The sequence below is a fragment of the Ranitomeya variabilis genome, chromosome 6 (genome assembly GCF_051348905.1).
Source record: "Ranitomeya variabilis isolate aRanVar5 chromosome 6, aRanVar5.hap1, whole genome shotgun sequence".
NCBI lineage: Eukaryota > Metazoa > Chordata > Amphibia > Anura > Dendrobatidae > Ranitomeya > Ranitomeya variabilis.
In genome coordinates, this window is record NC_135237.1 from 390,267,926 (window position 1) to 390,289,518 (window position 21,593).

General features: G+C 48.3%; 1 protein-coding gene and 2 long non-coding RNA genes across 4 annotated transcripts in view; 1 reads left to right on the top strand and 2 right to left on the bottom strand.

Annotated features, from left to right (window-relative positions):
• The first annotated feature begins 2,763 nt into the window (after positions 1-2,763).
• The window catches only part of RTTN (rotatin), a 273,895-nt gene continuing 255,065 nt past the window's right edge, over positions 2,764-21,593 (top strand). The window contains exons 1-2 of one of the 2 annotated variants that reach the window (XM_077270109.1): positions 2,764-2,873; positions 15,573-15,672. The gene's annotated coding sequence lies outside the window, so the exon portion shown is untranslated. The remainder of the gene's footprint in view (positions 2,874-15,572; positions 15,673-21,593) is intronic. The other variant, XM_077270108.1, reaches the window with a different exon arrangement.
• On the bottom strand, positions 9,443-15,520 carry LOC143782563 (uncharacterized). The gene is made up of 2 exons (XR_013216997.1): positions 15,438-15,520; positions 9,443-11,291 (listed from the first exon to the last, which is right to left on the bottom strand). It is a non-coding gene; the product is annotated as an uncharacterized LOC143782563 (long non-coding RNA).
• Positions 18,853-19,747, bottom strand: LOC143781192 (uncharacterized). The gene is made up of 3 exons (XR_013216612.1): positions 19,338-19,747; positions 19,097-19,244; positions 18,853-19,017 (listed from the first exon to the last, which is right to left on the bottom strand). It is a non-coding gene; the product is annotated as an uncharacterized LOC143781192 (long non-coding RNA).

Genomic DNA, 21,593 nt, shown 5'->3' on the forward strand with positions numbered 1-21,593 from the left:
GTGCCAGGCTGGAGTGACATGGATTTCATGTGGGGCATCAGTAGGTATGTAAATCAGGTGTTAGATCAGTGGCACAAAGGCATTTAACCCCTTAAAAATAGCTGTTACTTAGTCAAATCTGTGAAAATGTGCAATTTGCCCACTTTGATGCCAGTTCTGATGCCCAGAACCCATTTGTGCCAGGCTGGAGTGACATGGATTTCATGTGGGGCATCAGTAGGTATGTAAGTCAGGTGTTATATCAGTGGCACAAAGGCATTTAACCCCTCAAAAATAGCTGTTACTTATTCAAATCTATGAAAATTGGTGATTTGAGTACTTTGATGCCAGTTTTGATGCCCAGAACCCATTTGTGCCAGGCTGGAGTGACATGGATTTCATGTGGGGCATCAGTAGGTATGTAAATCAGGTGTTAGATTAGTGGCACAAAGGCATTTAACCCCTTAAAAATAGCTGTTACTTATTCAAATCTGTGAAAATGTGCAATTTGCCCACTTTGATGCCAGTTCTGATGCCCAGAACCCATTTGTGCCAGGCTGCAGTGACATGGATTTCATGTGGGGTACCAGTAGGTATGTAAATCAGGTGTTAGATTTGTGGCACAAAGGCATTTAACCCCTTAAAAATAGCTGTTACTTATTCAAATCTGTGAAAATGGGTGATTTGCCCACTTTGATGCCAGTTCTGATGCCCAGAACCCATTTGTGCCAGGCTGGAGTGACATGGATTTCATGTGGGGCATCAGTAGGTATGTAAATCAGGTGTTAGATTAGTGGCACAAAGGCATTTAACCCCTTAAAAATAGCTGTTACTTATTCAAATCTGTGAAAATGGGTGATTTGCCCACTTTGATGCCAGTTTTGATGCCCAGAACCCATTTGTGCCAGGCTGGAGTGACATGGATTTCATGTGGGGCATCAGTAGGTATGTAAATCAGGTGTTAGATTAGTGGCACAAAGGCATTTAACCCCTTAAAAATAGCTGTTACTTATTCAAATCTGTGAAAATGTGCAATTTGCCCACTTTGATGCCAGTTCTGATGCCCAGAACCCATTTGTGCCAGGCTGAAGTGACATGGATTTCATGTGGGGCATCAGTAGGTATGTAAATCAGGTGTTAGATTAGTGGCACAAAGGCATTTAACCCCTTAAAAATAGCTGTTACTTATTCAAATCTGTGAAAATGGGCGATTTGCCCCCTTTGATGCCAGTTTTGATGCCCAGAACCCATTTGTGCCAGGCTGAAGTGATTTGACTTTGATGTGGGGCATCACTAGGTATGTAAATCAGGTGTTAGATTAGTGGCACAAAGGCATTTAACCCCTTAAAAATTGCTGTTACTTATTCAAATCTGTGAAAATGTGCTATTTGCCCCCTTTGATGCCAGTTCTGATGCCCAGAACCCATTTGTGCCAGGCTGGATTGACATGTATTTCATGTGGGGCATCAGTAGGTATGTAAATCAGGTGTTTAATAAGTGGCACAAAGGCATTTAACCCCTTAAAAATAGCTGTTACTTATTCGCATGTGTGAAAATTGGTTCTCTGCCCACTTTGATGCCAGTTCTGATGCCCAGAACCCATTTGTGCCAGGCTGGATTGACAGGAACTTGATGTGTGGCATCACAAGGTATGCAAGTCAGGTGTCAGATCAGTGGCACAAAGCCATTTAACACCTTTAATACCATACCTCAGTGCCCACTTTGATGCCCATTTTTGTGCCAGCCTTCTAATATTTTTATCTGTTTTTAAGTGTATTCACAAGAGGGCACATGACCGCATATTATTATATACTCAGAATGGTTTATTTTTATTGAAAAACCTGAAAAAAACAGAAAATAAAAAATAGCCGAATAAGAAACTGCTGAATAAGAAACCAACTTCAGCCCGAATAAGAAACTGAACGAATAAGAAACCAACTTCAGCATCGTCAAGCACACAGACGCATAAAAAAATTGCAATACTCACACTGGCTCTATGGTGGCTGGGGTCTTATGGCAGGCTGGGGTCTTGTGGCCGGCTGAGGTCTTGCTGGCATATGTGGGGTTGAAGGCCCAGGCCAGGTTTATATAGATTTGGGGGTGTCTGGCCAATTGGCAACAAAATCCAGCTTCTGAGCATGCTCAGTGTAAAAAAAACGTATTGCAGCGCTGCATTGCGTCGTACGACGTGTCCCGACGCATCCGTCGCTCATAGGCTTCCATTGTAGCCAACGACGTATGCCGCAGGATGCGTCGCGACACGTTTAGGCGGAGACAAAAAACGTTACAATCAACGTTTTTTGCCGTGTCGCCAAATTTCGACGCATACGTCGTACGACGTATGCCAATCCGTCGCCATACAAGTCTATGGGGAAAAAACGCATCCTGCAAACACTTTTGCAGGATGCGTTTTTTCTGAAAAAAGACGATTTGCGACGTAATGCAGTTAACGCTAGTGTGAAAGTAGCCTAACATGTAGTAGCAGCAATTTTTGAAAAAAAGGAAACGTAAAAAATGTTACGTGTGAAAACATCATTTTTCTATACAGCACTAGATAGGTGCCAGCTACAAATGTCCACGTGTGATGCCGCAGACGGACAGGCGCTCCGGTGAGGTCCCGCCGCACAATGTACCGAGCTCTCGCTTCACCAGGAACGTTTACAAATCTCCCTCCTTTCTTCCCTCCACAGCAGCAGATACAGTCACAACCGCCTCCGGCAGCCAATCCCAGCGCTTGTCTCATGGATGCCTCACGTACAAGCAGCTGTAATCGCCCCGCTGATTGGTCTGTGGTTAGAGCTGCGCTGGCTTAGCGATGAATGGCAGTGTGGGCGGGGCGGCCGCCAGCCGGGAAGTGTAGTGGCTTCAGGTCAGTGTGTGACGCTTCCTGTGCAGCAAGGGTTGAGCCTAGAGTGTATGGGCTCCTTCCAGGTCCTGACTGCAGCCCATACACTCTAGCCGGCTCACTGTGAAGATGCTAGAGTGTATGGGCTCCTTCCTGGTTTCCTGACTGCAGCCCATACACTCTAGCCGGCTCACTACTGAAGATGCTAGAGTGTATGGGCTCCTTCCAGGTATATATTCTTGAAGATAGCAGACTTTATGGGTTGCTGCCTGGCCCTGACTGCAGCCTAAACATGTCACTAGAATGTATGTGCTCCTTCAAGGTATAAATTATTAAAGCCAGCAGAATATATGGACTCCTGCCAGGTCCTGACTGCAGCCCATACAGTCTAGCCAGCTCACTGGTGAAGAGACTAGACTGTATGGGCTCCTTCCAGGTATATATTATTGTAGATATAGACTGTACAGGCTCCTTCCAGGTATATATTATTGTAGATACAGACTGTACGGGCTCCTGTCAGGTATATATTATTGTAGATACAGACTGTACGGACTCCTGTCAGGTATATATAATTGTAGATATAGACTGTACAGGCTCCTGTCAGGTATATATTATTGTAGATATAGACTGTACAGGCTCCTGTCAGGTATATATTATTGTAGATATAGACTGTACGGGCTCCTGTCAGGTATATATTATTGTAGATATAGACTGTACAGGCTCCTGTCAGGTATATATAATTGTAGATATAGACTGTACAGGCTCCTGTCAGGTATATATTATTGTAGATACAGACTGTACGGGCTCCTGTCAGGTATATATTATTGTAGATATAGACTGTACAGGCTCCTGTCAGGTATATATTATTGTAGATACAGACTGTACGGGCTCCTGTCAGGTATATATTATTGTAGATACAGACTGTACGGACTCCTGTCAGGTATATATAATTGTAGATACAGACTGTACGGGCTCCTGTCAGGTATATATTATTGTAGATATAGACTGTACGGACTCCTGTCTGGTATATATTATTGTAGATATAGACTGTACAGACTCCTGTCAGGTATATATTATTGTAGATACAGACTGTACGGGCTCCTGTCAGGTATATATTATTGTAGATATAGACTGTACGGGCTCCTGTCAGGTATATACTATTGTAGATACAGACTGTATGGGCTCCTGTCAGGTATATATTATTGTAGATATAGACTGTATGGGCTCCTGTCAGGTATATATTATTGTAGATACAGACTGTACGGGCTCCTGTCAGGTATATATTATTGTAGATATAGACTGTATGGGCTCCTGTCAGGTATATATTATTGTAGATATAGACTGTATGGGCTCCTTCCAGGTATATATTATTGTAGATATAGACTGTACGGGCTCCTGTCAGGTATATATTATTGTAGATATAGACTGTACAGGCTCCTGTCAGGTATATATTATTGTAGATATAGACTGTACGGGCTCCTGTCAGGTATATATTATTGTAGATATAGACTGTACGGGCTCCTGTCAGGTATATATTATTGTAGATACAGACTGTACAGGCTCCTGTCAGGTATATATTATTGTAGATATAGACGGTACGGGCTCCTGTCAGGTATATATTATTGTAGATATAGACTGTACGGGCTCCTGTCAGGTATATATTATTGTAGATATAGACTGTACGGGCTCCTGTCAGGTATATATTATTGTAGATATAGACTGTATAGGCTCCTGTCAGGTATATATTATTGTAGATATAGACTGTACGGGCTCCTGTCAGGTATATATTATTGTAGATACAGACTGTACAGGCTCCTGTCAGGTATATATTATTGTAGATATAGACGGTACGGGCTCCTGTCAGGTATATATTATTGTAGATACAGACTGTACGGACTCCTGTCAGGTATATATAATTGTAGATACAGACTGTACGGGCTCCTGTCAGGTATATATTATTGTAGATATAGACTGTACGGACTCCTGTCTGGTATATATTATTGTAGATATAGACTGTACAGACTCCTGTCAGGTATATATTATTGTAGATATAGACTGTACGGGCTCCTGTCAGGTATATATTATTGTAGATATAGACTGTACGGGCTCCTGTCAGGTATATATTATTGTAGATATAGACTGTACGGGCTCCTGTCAGGTATATATTATTGTAGATATAGACTGTATGGGCTCCTGTCAGGTATATATTATTGTAGATATAGACTGTACGGGCTCCTGTCAGGTATATATTATTGTAGATATAGACTGTACGGGCTCCTGTCAGGTATATATTATTGTAGATATAGACTGTACGGGCTCCTGTCAGGTATATATTATTGTAGATATAGACTGTACAGGCTCCTGTCAGGTATATATTATTGTAGATATAGACTGTACGGGCTCCTGTCAGGTATATATTATTGTAGATATAGACTGTACGGGCTCCTGTCAGGTATATATTATTGTAGATATAGACTGTACGGGCTCCTGTCAGGTATATATTATTGTAGATATAGACGGTACGGGCTCCTGTCAGGTATATATTATTGTAGATATAGACTGTACGGGCTCCTGTCATGTATATATTATTGTAGATACAGACTGTACGGGCTCCTGTCAGGTATATATTATTGTAGATATATACTGTACGGGCTCCTGTCAGGTATATATTATTGTAGATACAGACTGTACGGGCTCCTGTCAGGTATATATTATTGTAGATATAGACTGTACGGGCTCCTGTCAGGTATATATTATTGTAGATATAGACTGTACAGGCTCCTGTCAGGTATATATTATTGTAGATATAGACTGTACGGGCTCCTGTCAGGTATATATTATTGTAGATATAGACTGTACGGGCTCCTGTCAGGTATATATTATTGTAGATACAGACTGTACAGGCTCCTGTCAGGTATATATTATTGTAGATATAGACTGTACGGGCTCCTGTCAGGTATATATTATTGTAGATATAGACTGTACGGACTCCTGTCAGGTATATATTATTGTAGATATAGACTGTACGGGCTCCTGTCAGGTATATATTATTGTAGATACAGACTGTACGGGCTCCTGTCAGGTATATATTATTGTAGATATAGACTGTACGGGCTCCTGTCAGGTATATATTATTGTAGATACAGACTACGGGCTTCTGTCAGATATATATTATTGTAGATATAGACTGTACCTACTCCTGTCAGATATATATTATTGTAGATACAGACTGTACAGGCTCCTGTCAGGTATATATTATTGTAGATACAGACTGTACGGGCTCCTGTCAGGTATATATTATTGTAGATATAGAGTGTATGGGCTCCTTCCTGGTTCCCTGACTGCAGTCCATACACTCTAGCCGGCTCATTACTGAAGATGCTAGAGTGTATGGGCTCCTTCCTGGTATATATTATTGTAGATATAGACTGTACAGACTCCTTTCAGGTATATATTATTGTAGATATAGACTGTACAGGCTCCTGTCAGGTATATATTATTGTAGATACAGACTGTACAGGCTCCTGTCAGGTATATATTATTGTAGATATAGACTGTACGGGCTCCTGTCAGGTATAGATTATTGTAGATATAGACTGTATGGGCTCCTGTCAGGTATATATTACTGTAGATATACTGTAGACTGTACGGGCTCCTGTCAGGTATATATAAGCGATGATATCAGAATGTATGGGCTCCTATCAGGTATATATATCATTGACGGTATCAGAATGTGTAGGCTCCTGTCAGGTGTATATTAGTGATAATATCAGAATGTATGGGCCTCTGTGAGGTATATATTACTGATGATATCAGAATGTGTGGGCTCCTGTCAGGTATATATTAGTGATGATATCAGAATGTATGGGCCCCTGTCAGGTATATATTAGTTATGATATCAGAATGTATGGGCTCCTGTCAGGTATATATTACTGATGACATCAGAATGTATGGGCTCCTGTCAGGTATACACTCACTGGCCACTTTATTAGGTACACCATGCTAGTAACGGGTTGGACCCCCTTTTGCCTTCAGAACTGCCTCAATTCTTCGTGACATAGATTCAACAAGGTGCTGGAAGCATTCCTCAGAGATTTTGGTCCATATTGACATGATGGCATCACACAGTTGCCGCAGATTTGTCGGCTGCACATCCCTGATGCGAATCTCCCGTTCCACCACATCCCAAAGATTTCATGTTGTTTACGCCAAATTCTGACCCTACCATCCGAATGTCGCAGCAGAAATCGAGACTCATCAGACCAAGCAACGTTTTTCCAATCTTCTACTGTCCAATTTCGATGAGCTTGTGCAAATTGTAGCCTCAGTTTCCTGTTCTTAGCTGAAAGGAGTGGTACCCGGTGTGGTCTTCTGCTGCTGTAGCCCATCTGCCTCAAAGTTCGACGCACTGTGCGTTCAGAGATGCTCTTAGGCCTACCTTGGTTGTAACGGGTGGCAATTTGAGTCACTGTTGCCTTTCTATCAGCTCGAACCAGTCTGCCCATTCTCCTCTGACCTCTGGCATCAACAAGGCATTTCCGCCCACAGAACTGCCGCTCACTGGATTTTTTTTCTTTTTCGGACCATTCTCTGTAAACCCTAGAGATGGTTGTGCGTGAAAATCCCAGTAGATCAGCAGTTTCTGAAATACTCAGACCAGCCCTTCTGGCACCAACAACCATGCCACGTTCAAAGGCACTCAAATCACCTTTCTTCCCCATACTGGTGCTCGGTTTGAACTGCAGGAGATTGTCTTGACCATGTCTACATGCCTAAATGCACTGAGTTGCCGCCATGTGATTGGCTGATTAGAAATTAAGTGTTAACAAGAAGTTGGACAGGTGTACCTAATAAAGTGGCCAGTGAGTGTATATATATATATATATATATATATATATATATACACACACACACACACACACACACATACATACATACACACACATACATACATACACAGACAGTACAGACCAAATGTTTAGACACACCTCATTTAAAGATTTTTCTGTATTTTTATGACTATGAAAACTGTACATTCACACTGAAGGCATCAAAACTATGTGGAATTATATACTTAATAAAAGTGTAAGGCAACTGAAAATATCTTATATTCTAGGTTTTTCAAAGTAGCCACCTTTTGCTTTGATGACTGCTTTGCACACTCTTGGCATTCTCTTGATGAGCTTCAAGAGGTAGTCACTGGGAATGGTCTTCCAACAATCTTAAAGGAGTTCCCAGAGATGCTTAGCACTTGTTGGCCCTTTTTGCCTTCACTCTGCGGTCCAGCTCACCCCAAACCATCTCGATTGGGTTCAGGTCTGGTGACTGTGGAGGCCAGGTCATCTGGCATAGCACCCCATCACTCTCCTTCTTGGTCAAATAGCCCTTACACAGCCTGGAGGTGTGTTTGGGGTCATTGTCCTGTTGAAAAATAAACGATGGTCCAACTAAAAGCAAACCGGATGGTATAGCATGTCGCTGCAAGATGCTGTGGTAGCCATGCTGGTTCAGTATGCCTTCAATTTTGAATAAATCCCCAACAGTGTCACCAGCAAAGCACCCCCACACCATCACACCTCCTCCTCCATGCTTCACGGTGGAAACCAGGCATTTAGAGTCCATCCGTTTAGAGTCCATCCGTTCACCTTTTCTGTGTGCGACGTGTGGCAATCCGTCCCAATGTGTTGCTAATGAAAGTCTATGGAGAAAAAATGCATCATGAAGGCAACTTTGCAGGATGCGTTTTTTCTCCAAAACGACGCATTGAGACGTACAGCAAGCGACGTTAGTGTGAAAGTAGCCTTAACGGAGGAAGAAGGCTGCCGTCCGCAGCCCTGCCGAACGCTGGTGTGAAACCAGCCTACGGCTGTTATTATAGCACCTTCCATGTGTTAAGGTACCTTCACACTAAACGATATCGCTAGCGATCCGTGACTTTGCAGCGTCCTGGCTAGCGATATTTGACACGCAGCAGCGATCAGGATCCTGCTGTGATATCGCTGGTCGTTGAACAAAGTTCAGAACTTTATTTGGTCGTCAGACCGGCGTGTATCGTCGTGTTTGACACCAAAAGCAACGATACCAGCGTTGTTTTACGCAGGGCCGCGCTTAGTAACCCGATGTTTACCCTGGTTACCAGTGTAAAATGCAAAAAAACAAACAGTACATACTCACCTTCGCATCCCCCGGCGTCCGCTTCCCACACTGACTGAGCGCCGTAAAGTGAAAGTGAAAGTACAGCACAGCTCTGCTGTTAGGGCCGGCGCTCAGTCAGTGCTGGAAGCGGACGCCGGGGGACGCGAATGTAAGTATGTACTGTTTGGTTTTTTTACATTTTACGCTGGTAGCCAGGGTAAACATCAGGTTACTAAGCGCGGCCCTGCGCTTAGCAACCCGATGTTTACCCTGGTTAACCGGGGACCTCGGCATCGTTGGTCGCTGGAGAGCGGTCTGTGTGACAGCTCTCCAGCGATCAAACAGCGATGCTGCAGCGATCGGCATCGTTGTCGCTATCGCTGCAGCGTCGCTTAATGTGAAGGTACCTTAACACAGATACATCATGGGCTTGTCCTGCCCTGCGCATGAAATGAAAGGCAAAAATACAATGTGGAGACTTCATCAGAGCAATGTTTTATTTACATTCAGAACTGGTTTAAGAGGAACAAATTACCATTTCCCACAGAAATCTCAGACTTTTACTTATAGAAATACTGGATAAATATCATTTTACCATTAGATATAGAAACATTTCCAATTTTATAAAACTGCATTTTTTTGCATTGAATAACTTTATGCCTTTGCTTGTTTCATTTTATGCATTTCTAAAGTATTGTAAAACTGTAGTATGCTGTTGGTGCATGCGGGCTGGACTGTCGGTTTGGTATGTGGCTCTGTTCCCCCCAGGCCTGCCTCCGATGTCTGAGGTTTCGGTGTCCCAGACCAGAGATCATAATACCGGCCTTGAATTGTGAAGGACACGGCAGCCGACCCTGAGAAACATCCAAGGTGGGAACGCCCCATCATGTCGAAGAGAGTCTGCTAGATCCAGGCCTAGCAGACCAGTGCTGGTGGGTTCATGGATGCCAGGAGGGGGTTGGCCTAAAGGCCCCGTCTCACATAGCGATTTACCAAAGATCACGACCAGCGATACGACCTGGCCGTGATCGTTGGTAAGTCGTTGTGTGGTCGCTGGGGAGCTGTCACACAGACCGCTCTCTCCAGCGACCAACGATCAGGGGAACGACTTCGGCATTGTTGAAACTGTCTTCAATGATGCCGAAGTCCCCCTGCAGCACCGCCGTACAGTGAGAGCAGAGCGCAGCGGTGACGTCACTGCTGTGCTGTGCTCTCACTGTACGGCCGGCGCTCACAGTCAGAGCAGGAAGCAGACGGCAAGGGACCTGACGGACATCAGATGGTGAGTATGTACTGTTTGTTTTTTTACATTTACGCTGGTAACCAGGGTAAACATCGGGTTACTAAGCGCGGCCCTGCGCTTAGTAACCCGATGTTTACCCTGGTTACCAGTGAAGACATCGCTGGATCGGTGTCACACACACCGATTCAGCGATGTCAGCGGGACCTCAACGACCAAAAAATGGTCCAGGCCATTCCGACACGACCAGCGATCTCACAGCAGGGGCCTGATCGCTGGTACGTGTCACACATAGCGAGATCGCTACTGAGGTCGCTGTTGCGTCACAAAACTTGTGACTCAGCAGCGATCTCGCTAGCGATCTCGCTATGTGAGACGGGGGCTTAAAGGAAGGTCTCGTCTTTTCCTGGCGGGTCGGAGAGTTGTCCCGTCGGTTTTTTGGACAGAACATTTCCAAGACAACCAAAATTGAACAGCAGATCTCTTGGGAGGCAGACTTTAGTACTCTGTTGCAGAAGCGAAGTACTCTTAAACTGATAGGTGCAGAGTACGACGCACTAGAAAGTTGGCGTGCATGATTGTTCAGGGCACTGGCGGTGTGGACCGGCCACCAGAGAAGTCCTAGACCGAAGCCTGGATATTTTAAGAGCAGGGTCACAGGAGCCTCTGGAAAACATGGAGGCTGCATGAATAGGAAGGTTTCCCCAGGAGACGTCCATATTGCTCAGGGGCAAACTAGGACATACTTGTCCTGTCCATTTTTTTTTTTTTTTTTTATTTAAAAGTAACCCCCTCACTGCCTGAAGATCACACATCATTCTTCACAGACCGATGATGAAGATGGGCATGGAATAACCTGGACGCAGACCTTTCGGCGGCTGGCACATAACGGATTAGTCTTCCCTCCCTACTCTATCTGGCTCTGGGGGGGCCGGAGGGTAGGGGGATTCATGGCATGGACCGTCCTCTGGGGAACCACAAACACTCTTGATGTGTTAGGGCCTTGCCTCGTAGACCACAGATGATACGGTAGTGACAATTCTAGGTGGGAGATTAGAGTGACAATTCCACTGTCGCCCTCAAAAGCCGTATCTGAAAAAAAAAGAAAAGAAAAAGGAAAATCGTTAATAAAAAAAACCCCCAAAACCTAAGTCAGAACTGGGCTGGGTGGTCCAGACCCATGTCTGCCTCCTACTGACATTAAGCTAAAAAGGATTAGCTTCGTGCCAGTTGGTGGTGTGGCCTACTCTACAGGGAAATACCTCAAAAATTTTTTTGCATAGCATAAGCAGCATACACTCATTTTTTTTGTGTACCCCAATGAAGCATTAGCCCCCCCCACATCAACCAGATGGCCACACAGCATAAACTCGCTCCCCCAGTCAGAAACCTCCACCTCACATTAACCAGCGGGCCACACAGCATAACCTCGCTCCCCCAGTCAGAAACATCCACCTCACATTAACCAGCGGACCCCACAGGATAAATCCAAAGCCCACCAGACATTCCCTCCCCTCAAGCGTAAATCCAAATATGACGCCCCCTGCCCCAACCATAAATCCCATCAGACACCCCCTCCAATCGAACGCCACCCTAGCTTAAACTCTCATCGGACGTCCAACCCCCACAAACCCCCATCGGACGTACAACCCCCACCGGACGCGGAACCCCCCACCCAGCAGAAACCCCCAGATGCAGACCCCCCACCCCGCACAAACCCCCATCACACGTGGACCCCCCCCCACCCAGCACAAATCCCCATCGGACGTGGACCCCCCCACATTCAACGACAAGCAGGTCGCCTCCCCACATTCAACGACAAGCAGGTCGCCTCCCCACATTCAACGACAAGCAGGTCGCCTCCCCACATTCAACGACAAGCAGGTCGCCTCCCCACATTCAACGACAAGCAGGTCGCCTCCCCACATTCAACGACAAGCAGGTCGCCTCCCCACAAGCAGGTCGCCCTCAAATCTGACCACAGGGGTCCCCCAAATAGCCTGCAGCAGGTCACCCCTCACATGCAGGTCGCCTCCCCACATCCCACCACAAGCAGGTCACCCCCACATCCCACCACAGGGGTCCCCCAATAGCTTGCAGCAGGTCTCCCCCCACATCCACCACAAGGGTCCCCCCCAATAGACAGCAGGTCACGCCCTCCCAAAACCCGACCACAAGCATGTCGCCCTCAAACCCCACCACCAGGGTCTCCCCAATAGCCAGCAGCAGGTCGCCCCCACTAAAAGGGGTCCACCCCGTAAGCAGCACGTCACCTCCAAACCCCATCACAGGGATCCCCCACAATAGCCAGCAGCAGCAGAGCCCCCCAAAATCCTACCACAGGGGTCCCCCACAATAGCCGGCAGCAGCAGAGCCCCCCAAAACCCCACCACAGGGGTCCCCCACAATAGCCAGCAGCAGCGGAGCCCCCCAAAACCACACCGCAGCGGTCCCCCACAATAGCCAGCAGCAGCGGAGCCCCCCAAAATCCCACCGCAGGGGTCCCCCACAATAGCCAGCAGCAGCGGAGCCCCCCAAAACCCCACCACAGGGGTCCCCCACAATAGCCAGCAGCAGCGGAGCCCCCCAAAACCCCACCACCGGGGTCCCCCACAATAGCCAGCAGCAGCGGAGCCCCCCAAAACTACACCGCAGCGGTCCCCCACAATAGCGAGCAGCAGCGGAGCCCCCCAAAATCCCACCGCAGGGGTCCCCCACAATAGCCAGCAGCAGCGGAGCCCACCAAAATCCCACCACAGGGGTCCCCCACAATAGCCAGCAGCAGCGGAGCCCCCCAAAACTACACCGCAGCGGTCCCCCACAGTAGCCAGCAGCAGCGGAGCCCCCCAAAATCCCACCGCAGGGATCCCCCACAATAGCCAGCAGCAGCAGAGACCCCCAAAATCCTACTGCAGGGGTCCCCCACAATAGCGAGCAGCAGCGGAGCCCACCAAAACCCCACCGCAGGGATCCCCCACAATAGCCAACAGCAGCAGAGCCCCCCAAAATCCTACCACAGGGGTCCCCCACAATAGCCAGCAGCAGCGGAGCCCCCCAAAATCCCACCGCAGGGGTCCCCCACAATAGCCAGCAGCAGCGGAGCCCCCCCAAATCCCACCGCTGGGATCCCCCACAATAGCCAGCAGCAGCAGAGCCCCCCAAAATCCTACCACAGGGGTCCCCCACAATAGCCAGCAGCAGCGGAGCCCCCCAAAACCCCACCACCGGGGTCCCCCACAATAGCCAGCAGCAGCGGAGCCCCCCAAAACTACACCGCAGCGGTCCCCCACGATAGCGAGCAGCAGCGGAGCCCCCCAAAATCCCACCGCAGGGGTCCCCCACAATAGCCAGCAGCAGCGGAGCCCACCAAAATCCCACCACAGGGGTCCCCCACAATAGCCAGCAGCAGCGGAGCCCACCAAAATCCCACCGCAGGGATCCCCCACAGTAGCCAGCAGCAGCGGAGCCCCCCAAAATCTCACCACAGGGGTCCCCCACAATAGCCAGCAGCAGCGGAGCCCCAAAATCCCACCGCAGGGGTCCCCCACAATAGCGAGCAGCAGCGGAGCCCCCCAAAACTACACCGCAGCGGTCCCCCACAATAGCGAGCAGCAGCGGAGCCCCCCCAAATCCCACCGCAGGGGTCCCCCACAATAGCCAGCAGCAGCGGAGCCCCCCAAAATCCCACCGCAGGGGTCCCCCACAATAGCCAGCAGCAGCCAGCAGCGGAGCCCCCCCAAATCCCACCGCTGGGATCCCCCACAATAGCCAGCAGCAGCAGAGCCCCCCAAAATCCTACCACAGGGGTCCCCCACAATAGCCAGCAGCAGCGGAGCCCCCCAAAACCCCACCACCGGGGTCCCCCACAATAGCCAGCAGCAGCGGAGCCCCCCAAAACTACACCGCAGCGGTCCCCCACGATAGCGAGCAGCAGCGGAGCCCCCCAAAATCCCACCGCAGGGGTCCCCCACAATAGCCAGCAGCAGCGGAGCCCACCAAAATCCCACCACAGGGGTCCCCCACAATAGCCAGCAGCAGCGGAGCCCACCAAAATCCCACCGCAGGGATCCCCCACAGTAGCCAGCAGCAGCGGAGCCCCCCAAAATCCCACCGCAGGGGTCCCCCACAATAGCCAGCAGCAGCGGAGCCCCCCCAAATCCCACCGCTGGGATCCCCCACAATAGCCAGCAGCAGCAGAGCCCCCCAAAATCCTACCACAGGGGTCCCCCACAATAGCCAGCAGCAGCGGAGCCCCCCAAAACCCCACCACCGGGGTCCCCCACAATAGCCAGCAGCAGCGGAGCCCCCCAAAACTACACCACAGCGGTCCCCCACGATAGCGAGCAGCAGCGGAGCCCCCCAAAATCCCACCGCAGGGGTCCCCCACAATAGCCAGCAGCAGCGGAGCCCACCAAAATCCCACCACAGGGGTCCCCCACAATAGCCAGCAGCAGCGGAGCCCACCAAAATCCCACCGCAGGGATCCCCCACAGTAGCCAGCAGCAGCGGAGCCCCCCAAAATCCCACCGCAGGGGTCCCCCACAATAGCCAGCAGCAGCGGAGCCCCCCCAAATCCCACCGCTGGGATCCCCCACAATAGCCAGCAGCAGCAGAGCCCCCCAAAATCCTACCACAGGGGTCCCCCACAATAGCCAGCAGCAGCGGAGCCCCCCAAAACCCCACCACCGGGGTCCCCCACAATAGCCAGCAGCAGCGGAGCCCCCCAAAACTACACCGCAGCGGTCCCCCACGATAGCGAGCAGCAGCGGAGCCCCCCAAAATCCCACCGCAGGGGTCCCCCACAATAGCCAGCAGCAGCGGAGCCCCCCAAAATCTCACCACAGGGGTCCCCCACAATAGCCAGCAGCAGCGGAGCCCACCAAAATCCCACCACAGGGGTCCCCCACAATAGCCAGCAGCAGCGGAGCCCACCAAAATCCCACCGCAGGGATCCCCCACAGTAGCCAGCAGCAGCGGAGCCCCCCAAAATCTCACCACAGGGGTCCCCCACAATAGCCAGCAGCAGCAGAGACCCCCAAAATAGCCAGCAGCAGCGGAGGCCCCCCACAATAGCCAGCAGCAGCGGAGGCCCCCCACAATAGCCAGCAGCAGCGGAGCCCCCCAAAATCCCACCACGGGTCACTCCCCACACAGACAAGTAGGTCGACCACCACAGGGCCTCCCCCCAATAGCGAATAGCGATCGGCAAGTAGCATTTTTCACCCTGAAACCACTGACCTCCATGGCGTCCACAAGCTGTCATGCTGCTTTCCTTTGCCGCCTTGGAGAACACGCCCCCTCCCGATAGGACACGCCCCCGGAAATGACGTCACACCTGGAAGGAGCCCATACACTCTAGCATCTACCGTGCAGCAAGTGTCCGTTACACCGGGCGGCCGCCTCCCCTGCACTGCTTGACCCGTGTGCGGAGCCGCCCTGGCCGGTGACAGAGCTGTCCTTGTGACTGGAGCAGGTAGGTGGCTCTGTGTGTTCACATCATACCTGTCATGCACTACAAAGCCCAGCAAGCCCTCAGCTGTTTATTGCATGCAGATAATGGCCGTGACAGCTGTATGGGGGAGAAGGTCAGCTGTGACATGCACAGCATTATTACACTGTAGTCCTGGGGTCTGCGCCTTGTTCTCTCTGGGGGTCTTGTGCTGGGGTCTCTGTGTGTAATGTGACTGTACCTATGTAATAATGTGCCCCCGTTGTCTGCCATTAGCTACAGCTGCCCATAGACGGAGCAATAAAGGTGGACGATCCGATAATTAAAGGGGTTGTCCACTACTGGTCTGAGCAGCCCGTGCCCTATCAGGTCAGTGCCGCTGATTGGCTGCAGCCATTGCTATGTTGTCAGCCTGGCTGTCCCCCTGCTAGATTGATGAGCTGCAGCGGTTAAGTGACACAACAGTGTCCCATCTCCCTCCTGGACCGCTGCAAGAGGCGAGTAGACAGTAATTGTATAATTTGTGGTCAATTTTAAAGGGAATGCTGCAACACAATTTTAAAAGTGGAAGCAGCAGGTTGGTCGTATAAGAGCCTGTCCCCCAATAAAAAGGACACCTCTACTGCGGATTCGATGTGCCAATTGTGAGAAATCTAGTGTAGAAGCCATATGCAAATCAGGCTGGAAGTGCACTAGGGGCGTGTCCCTGCACTTAGGAATAGCAGCCTGAGTGCAGTGACACCCCCAGTGCACTTCTGACCTGATTTGCGTATGACGTGTGCACCCGATTTCCTGCTTATTTGAATCGGATGAGTCCACACTACGTTTCCAATGTGACAGTCACCATTACAGCTGAATCAACCAGCATGCAGTGCATCACGCCAGACGAGATGGGAGCATGCAGGTGTATTAAAGGGCTTGTCTGGTGCTTCTCACTTCCAGATGTACATGTTTATTTGCACATGTAGCTCTTTCCTAGATAAGTCCAGCAATGACCTTTCCATGGCCGATCCGTTCCTTCATTACTGAGAAATCTGCGATTGAATTGATTTGCAAATGAGACTGAAGATCTGAAGCCTGCGTCACTCCAGCTCTATTCCTCACCAGTTAATGCAGTGAAGAAAAAAAAATAAAACTTCAAAATTGCATTTTTATGTCACCTCACATACCTAAAATAAATGTAATTAACAAGCTATGGAGGGATCTTGTGTATACAGAATTAGTATCACTAAAAATGTCAGATCTCGGCACAAAAAAACAAGCCCTCACGTGGCTCAATCAAAGGAAAATCAAAATCTTATGGGTCACAATGTAAAAATAAATATCTTTTTACTTTCATCACTTAAATAGAAAAAAATTGTTGCATTTTTTGTATCGCTGTATTCAGACGGATCTGGACAATCCTGCTTCGAGGTCCCTTTTACCAAACAATAATGTAAAAAGAAAACCTCCCCCCAAAAATCGTGACATAGCATATTTTCCTGAATTTCAAATTTTTTTTTTTTCAGTACATTACATGGTAAAATGAATGGTGTCATTCAAAACTACAACAAGTCATCACAAAAAAATCAGCAATCATACGTCTGTCGTCAGACAAATAAAGACTGACTAGTGATGAGCGAATACATTTGGTGTGGCATTACTGTGCTTGGCTGCCCGAACACCGGGTGTTTGTTGTGCTGTTATGTGCATGATAGCGTGGCAAACACCGCTTCTGTTCGGCGGTGAAATCTTCCCCGCCTTCCAGATAACCGCGGTTCCCATACTGTCAAAAGACAGAGTGAATGCGCAGCTTTGATTGGAGGTATAAAGTTCACCTCCAGTCACTGGTGTCAATTGACGGGACTACAGCTCTCATCAGCCAACGCCTGCTGCCGCTAATAACAGAGCAGGAGCGGCGGATGGGAGTATTCATCGGCCGACTCCTGCACTGTAAATAAATATTTAAAAAAACCCGGCATGGATTCCCTGTATTTTTGATAACCAGACAGGCAAAACTCACAGCTGGGGGCTGCAACCCTCAGCTGTCAGCTGTCAGCTTCAGCAAGGCTGGTTATCAAGAATAGAGGGGTCCCCACACCATATTTTTTAATTATATAAATAATTTTAAAAAATGGCATGGGGTGCCTCCATTTTTGACAACCAGCCTTGCTAAAGCAGACAGCTGGAGGCTGGTATTCTGAGGCTGGTAAGGGGCCATAGATATTGGCCCCTCCAGCCTAAAAATAGCAACCCACAGCCACCCAGAAAAGGAGCATCTATTAGATGTGCCAATTCTGGCTCATTGCCCGGCTTTTCCCTCTAGCCTTGTAGCGGTGGCAACTGAGGTTCATATTTGTGGGGTTGTCACTTTTGTATTGTCTGGTGACATCAAGCCCACAGCTTACTAATGGAGAGGTGTCTATAAGATGCCTATCCTTTACTAATTCTATAGTTATATGGTAAATACACAGCAAGAATAAAGTCTTTTATTAGAAATAAAACAAAACACACTTTTCCATTTTTATTAAACAATAATACACAGTTAGGCTACTTTCACACATAGCCTATTTGCTGCGTATTTTTACGCGCGCGTATTTTGCTGCTGCTTTACCTGCGTTTTTTTACGCAGGCAAAAAACGCAGCTGCTTTCACACACTGCGTTTTTTGCTGCGTTTTTTGCAGCTGCGTTTTTTTCAGCATTGTGTACTGAAACTAAAGTTTGTTTGAAAAAAAAAAAAAAAAGGGGGAAAAAAAAAAGTCATTGAGGTCATTTCCTGTCTTTATGACTCAGAATACAATACACACTGGAGTTAACATCATGTCGATTCTGCACCTGCAGCAGCACTTGGAGCAGATGGCAGAGGTTTATTGAATGCTGCTGCAGGTGCAAGAGGAGTCGGCGTCGGTGGATGCCAGATGTGGTTTAGTGAACAAACCATTTCTTCAAAGGCTGGATTTATATGCGGATACTTCTTAAAACATGTCACCGCCATTGAAAGATACGTCATGCAGGAGTCCTGGACCTCGGGGGACATAGTACGCATTCTGGAAGCTAGAGTGGTTCCATATGCTGAGAATTGATCCTCTTCAGGTTGGCGATCAATTAGAGAAATTGCCCTTGCCAAGGCAGCCGTCTCCTCATCCTCCTTTGAAGAGCCTCTTTTCCTCTTCCTCTGTGTTGAGGCTGGAGGTGGAGGTGGTGTTGGTGGCGGTGGTGGCGATGCCAATGAACTAGTCTCGGAGAGGGGCATATCATCATTTTGGGTAGAAGGGTCAGGCCTTGGCTCATTTGGAAGAGAGCTGGTAGCAGGCTGTGAAGCATGTTCATACACTGGAGTTGTTGCTGTGGCCGGGATTTCGGTCATCGGCTGGACATTGCCTATGGTTCTGTAAAGAGAAACATCAAAACAATAGTTTTAATACATTTTATTTTCTATTCAAAATTAAAGACGTTACTGATACTTACGGTCGGTAATGTAGACTGCCGTTTAAAAATTGGAGTTCCTGTTCAAAACGCCCTTGAGAAGCAGGTGCCGCAGAGCCACTTGGTGCTTCTGACCGTGACCGTGTAAATCTGTCCCTCACCGACCTCCAGCGGGTTTTCAAGGCTGAAACTAAAAAGTGAAAAATTGAACCTATTAATATACTATTCAACTACATACAGACAAGAAATTCAAAAATACTCCTCCAAAATGGAAAATATTTACCAATTTCTTTTTGCCGCTCCTTTGTGTATGACTCGTACAGGGGATAGAGGGTGACACAGACCTTGTGCCAGGAAGCAGTTTTTGTATATTTGTTGGAAAACTCCCGGCACCCCTTATCCCAAAGACATGGGAAGTTTTGAACCTAAAAAAGGTAAAACATTAACTACTATTAGTTATACACACAAAATTTGACAAACTTGATAGAGGCAGAAAAAGTAACACAGGCTGCTGAGGAATGACAACCCCAACTGCTTGTTATTACCTTCACACGCATACGGGACACACACGCACAGGGGACACACACGCACAGGGGACAGAAAATCCAGTGAAGAGCGTTTTTTTTAATAAATATTTTGCTAGGTTTAAAAACTAAATTGGAAATAAATAGGGATTCTACGCTTACGCCTTTTTATTACAAAAAAAAACACCCCCAAAAAACAAACAAATGGGCCTTCCCTGCCAGACTGCGGATTCCCCGCTTTCACTGTGTAATGAATACGAAAAAAAAAAATATTCAGAAAAGGGGGTATCCATGCAGGAGGTGGATTCCCTTCTTTCACAATTCACTGAATTTTTTTTTTTTTTTTTTAAAGAACGGGGGTTTCCATGCAGGATGGGGTATTCCCCGCTTTCACAATTTTATAAAATTATTTTAATATATTTTACGTATTTAAGTGCCACGTGCCACGTATTTAAGTGCCACGTATGTAAGTGCCACGTGCCACGTATTTAAGTGCCACGTGCCACGTATTTAAGTGCCACGTGCCACGTATGTAAGTGCCACGTATGTAAGTGCCACGTGCCACGTATGTAAGTGCCACGTATGTAAGTGCCACGTATGTAAGTGCCACGTATGTAAGTGCCACGTATGTAAGTGCCACGTGCCACGTATGTAAGTGCCACGTATGTAAGTGCCACGTGCCACGTATGTAAGTGCCACGTATGTAAGTGCCACGTATGTAAGTGCCACGTATGTAAGTGCCACGTATGTAAGTGCCACGTATGTAAGTGCCACGTGCCACGTATTTAAGTGCCACGTATGTAAGTGCCACGTGCCACGTATGTAAGTGCCACGTATGTAAGTGCCACGTGCCACGTATTTAAGTGCCACGTGCCACGTATGTAAGTGCCACGTATGTAAGTGCCACGTGCCACGTATATAAGTGCCACGTATGTAAGTGCCACGTGCCACGTATTTAAGGACAATGGCTCCTGCAGTGCATCACTGAGGTTACTATAGTTCACTGGTCTCACTTTATGGCAAAAAGCTGCGTGGGAACTTTCTCATACAGCATGCCATAAAGTGAAACTAGGGACTATTTTCTCACAGGGGCGTAGGAATACATTGTGGGGAATACATTGTGGAAGGATACCTTCCTCCCCTCATTGTCTTCCTGGTGCCCCTGGAGAGTGGTTGCATCAGCAGATGCTCCTGTTCTCCACGGGAGATCGTCGTGGGACACTCGTTTTAATTGGATTTCTGCGGATCAGGGAGTATATTGGTTGTTTATTATTTTAATATTTTTTATGACACTGGCTTCGGGGATCAAAGTGACAAGTGATGGTGAGTATGTAATGTATGTTATATGTACTGTATGTCTGTATGTATGTACTGTATGTCTGTATGTATGTATGCGCATGTCGTCGCATGGCGCCGCATGGCGCATATCGTCGTACGCCGTCGCATGGCGCATGCAGTCGCATGGCGCATGCCGTTGCGTGGCGCATGCCGTCACATGGCGCATGCCGTTGCGTGGCGCATGTCGGCGCATGGCGCATGTCGGCGCATGGCGCATGTCGTCGTACGCCGTCGCATGGCGCATGCAGTCGCGTGGCGCATGCAGTCGCGTGGCGCATGTCGGCGCATGTTCTGTATGTGTGTGTTTTTTTTGTTTTTTGTTTTTTGTTTTTTTACATTCAACACATTAGCCGGATGATGGGACTACTACTGTCCCATCATTGGCTACTGTGTCACTGACTGTCACTGTAGCAGGCAGAGCCCGATGGGACTTGTAGTCCCATCGGACAATGCCTGCACACAGAGACACACACACACACACCAAAGACCACCCCACCCCCCGCAGCAGACCCAGCACATACCCATACATACACACGGGGGGCGGGGGCGGGGGGGACACGGCACACACACAGGGCGCACACGGCACACACAGTGGGGGGACACACGGGGGATACTTACCGTCTCGATCAGCAGCCCCACGTTTATGGTCATTCTGTTGAATGACTCCATGCTGCTTC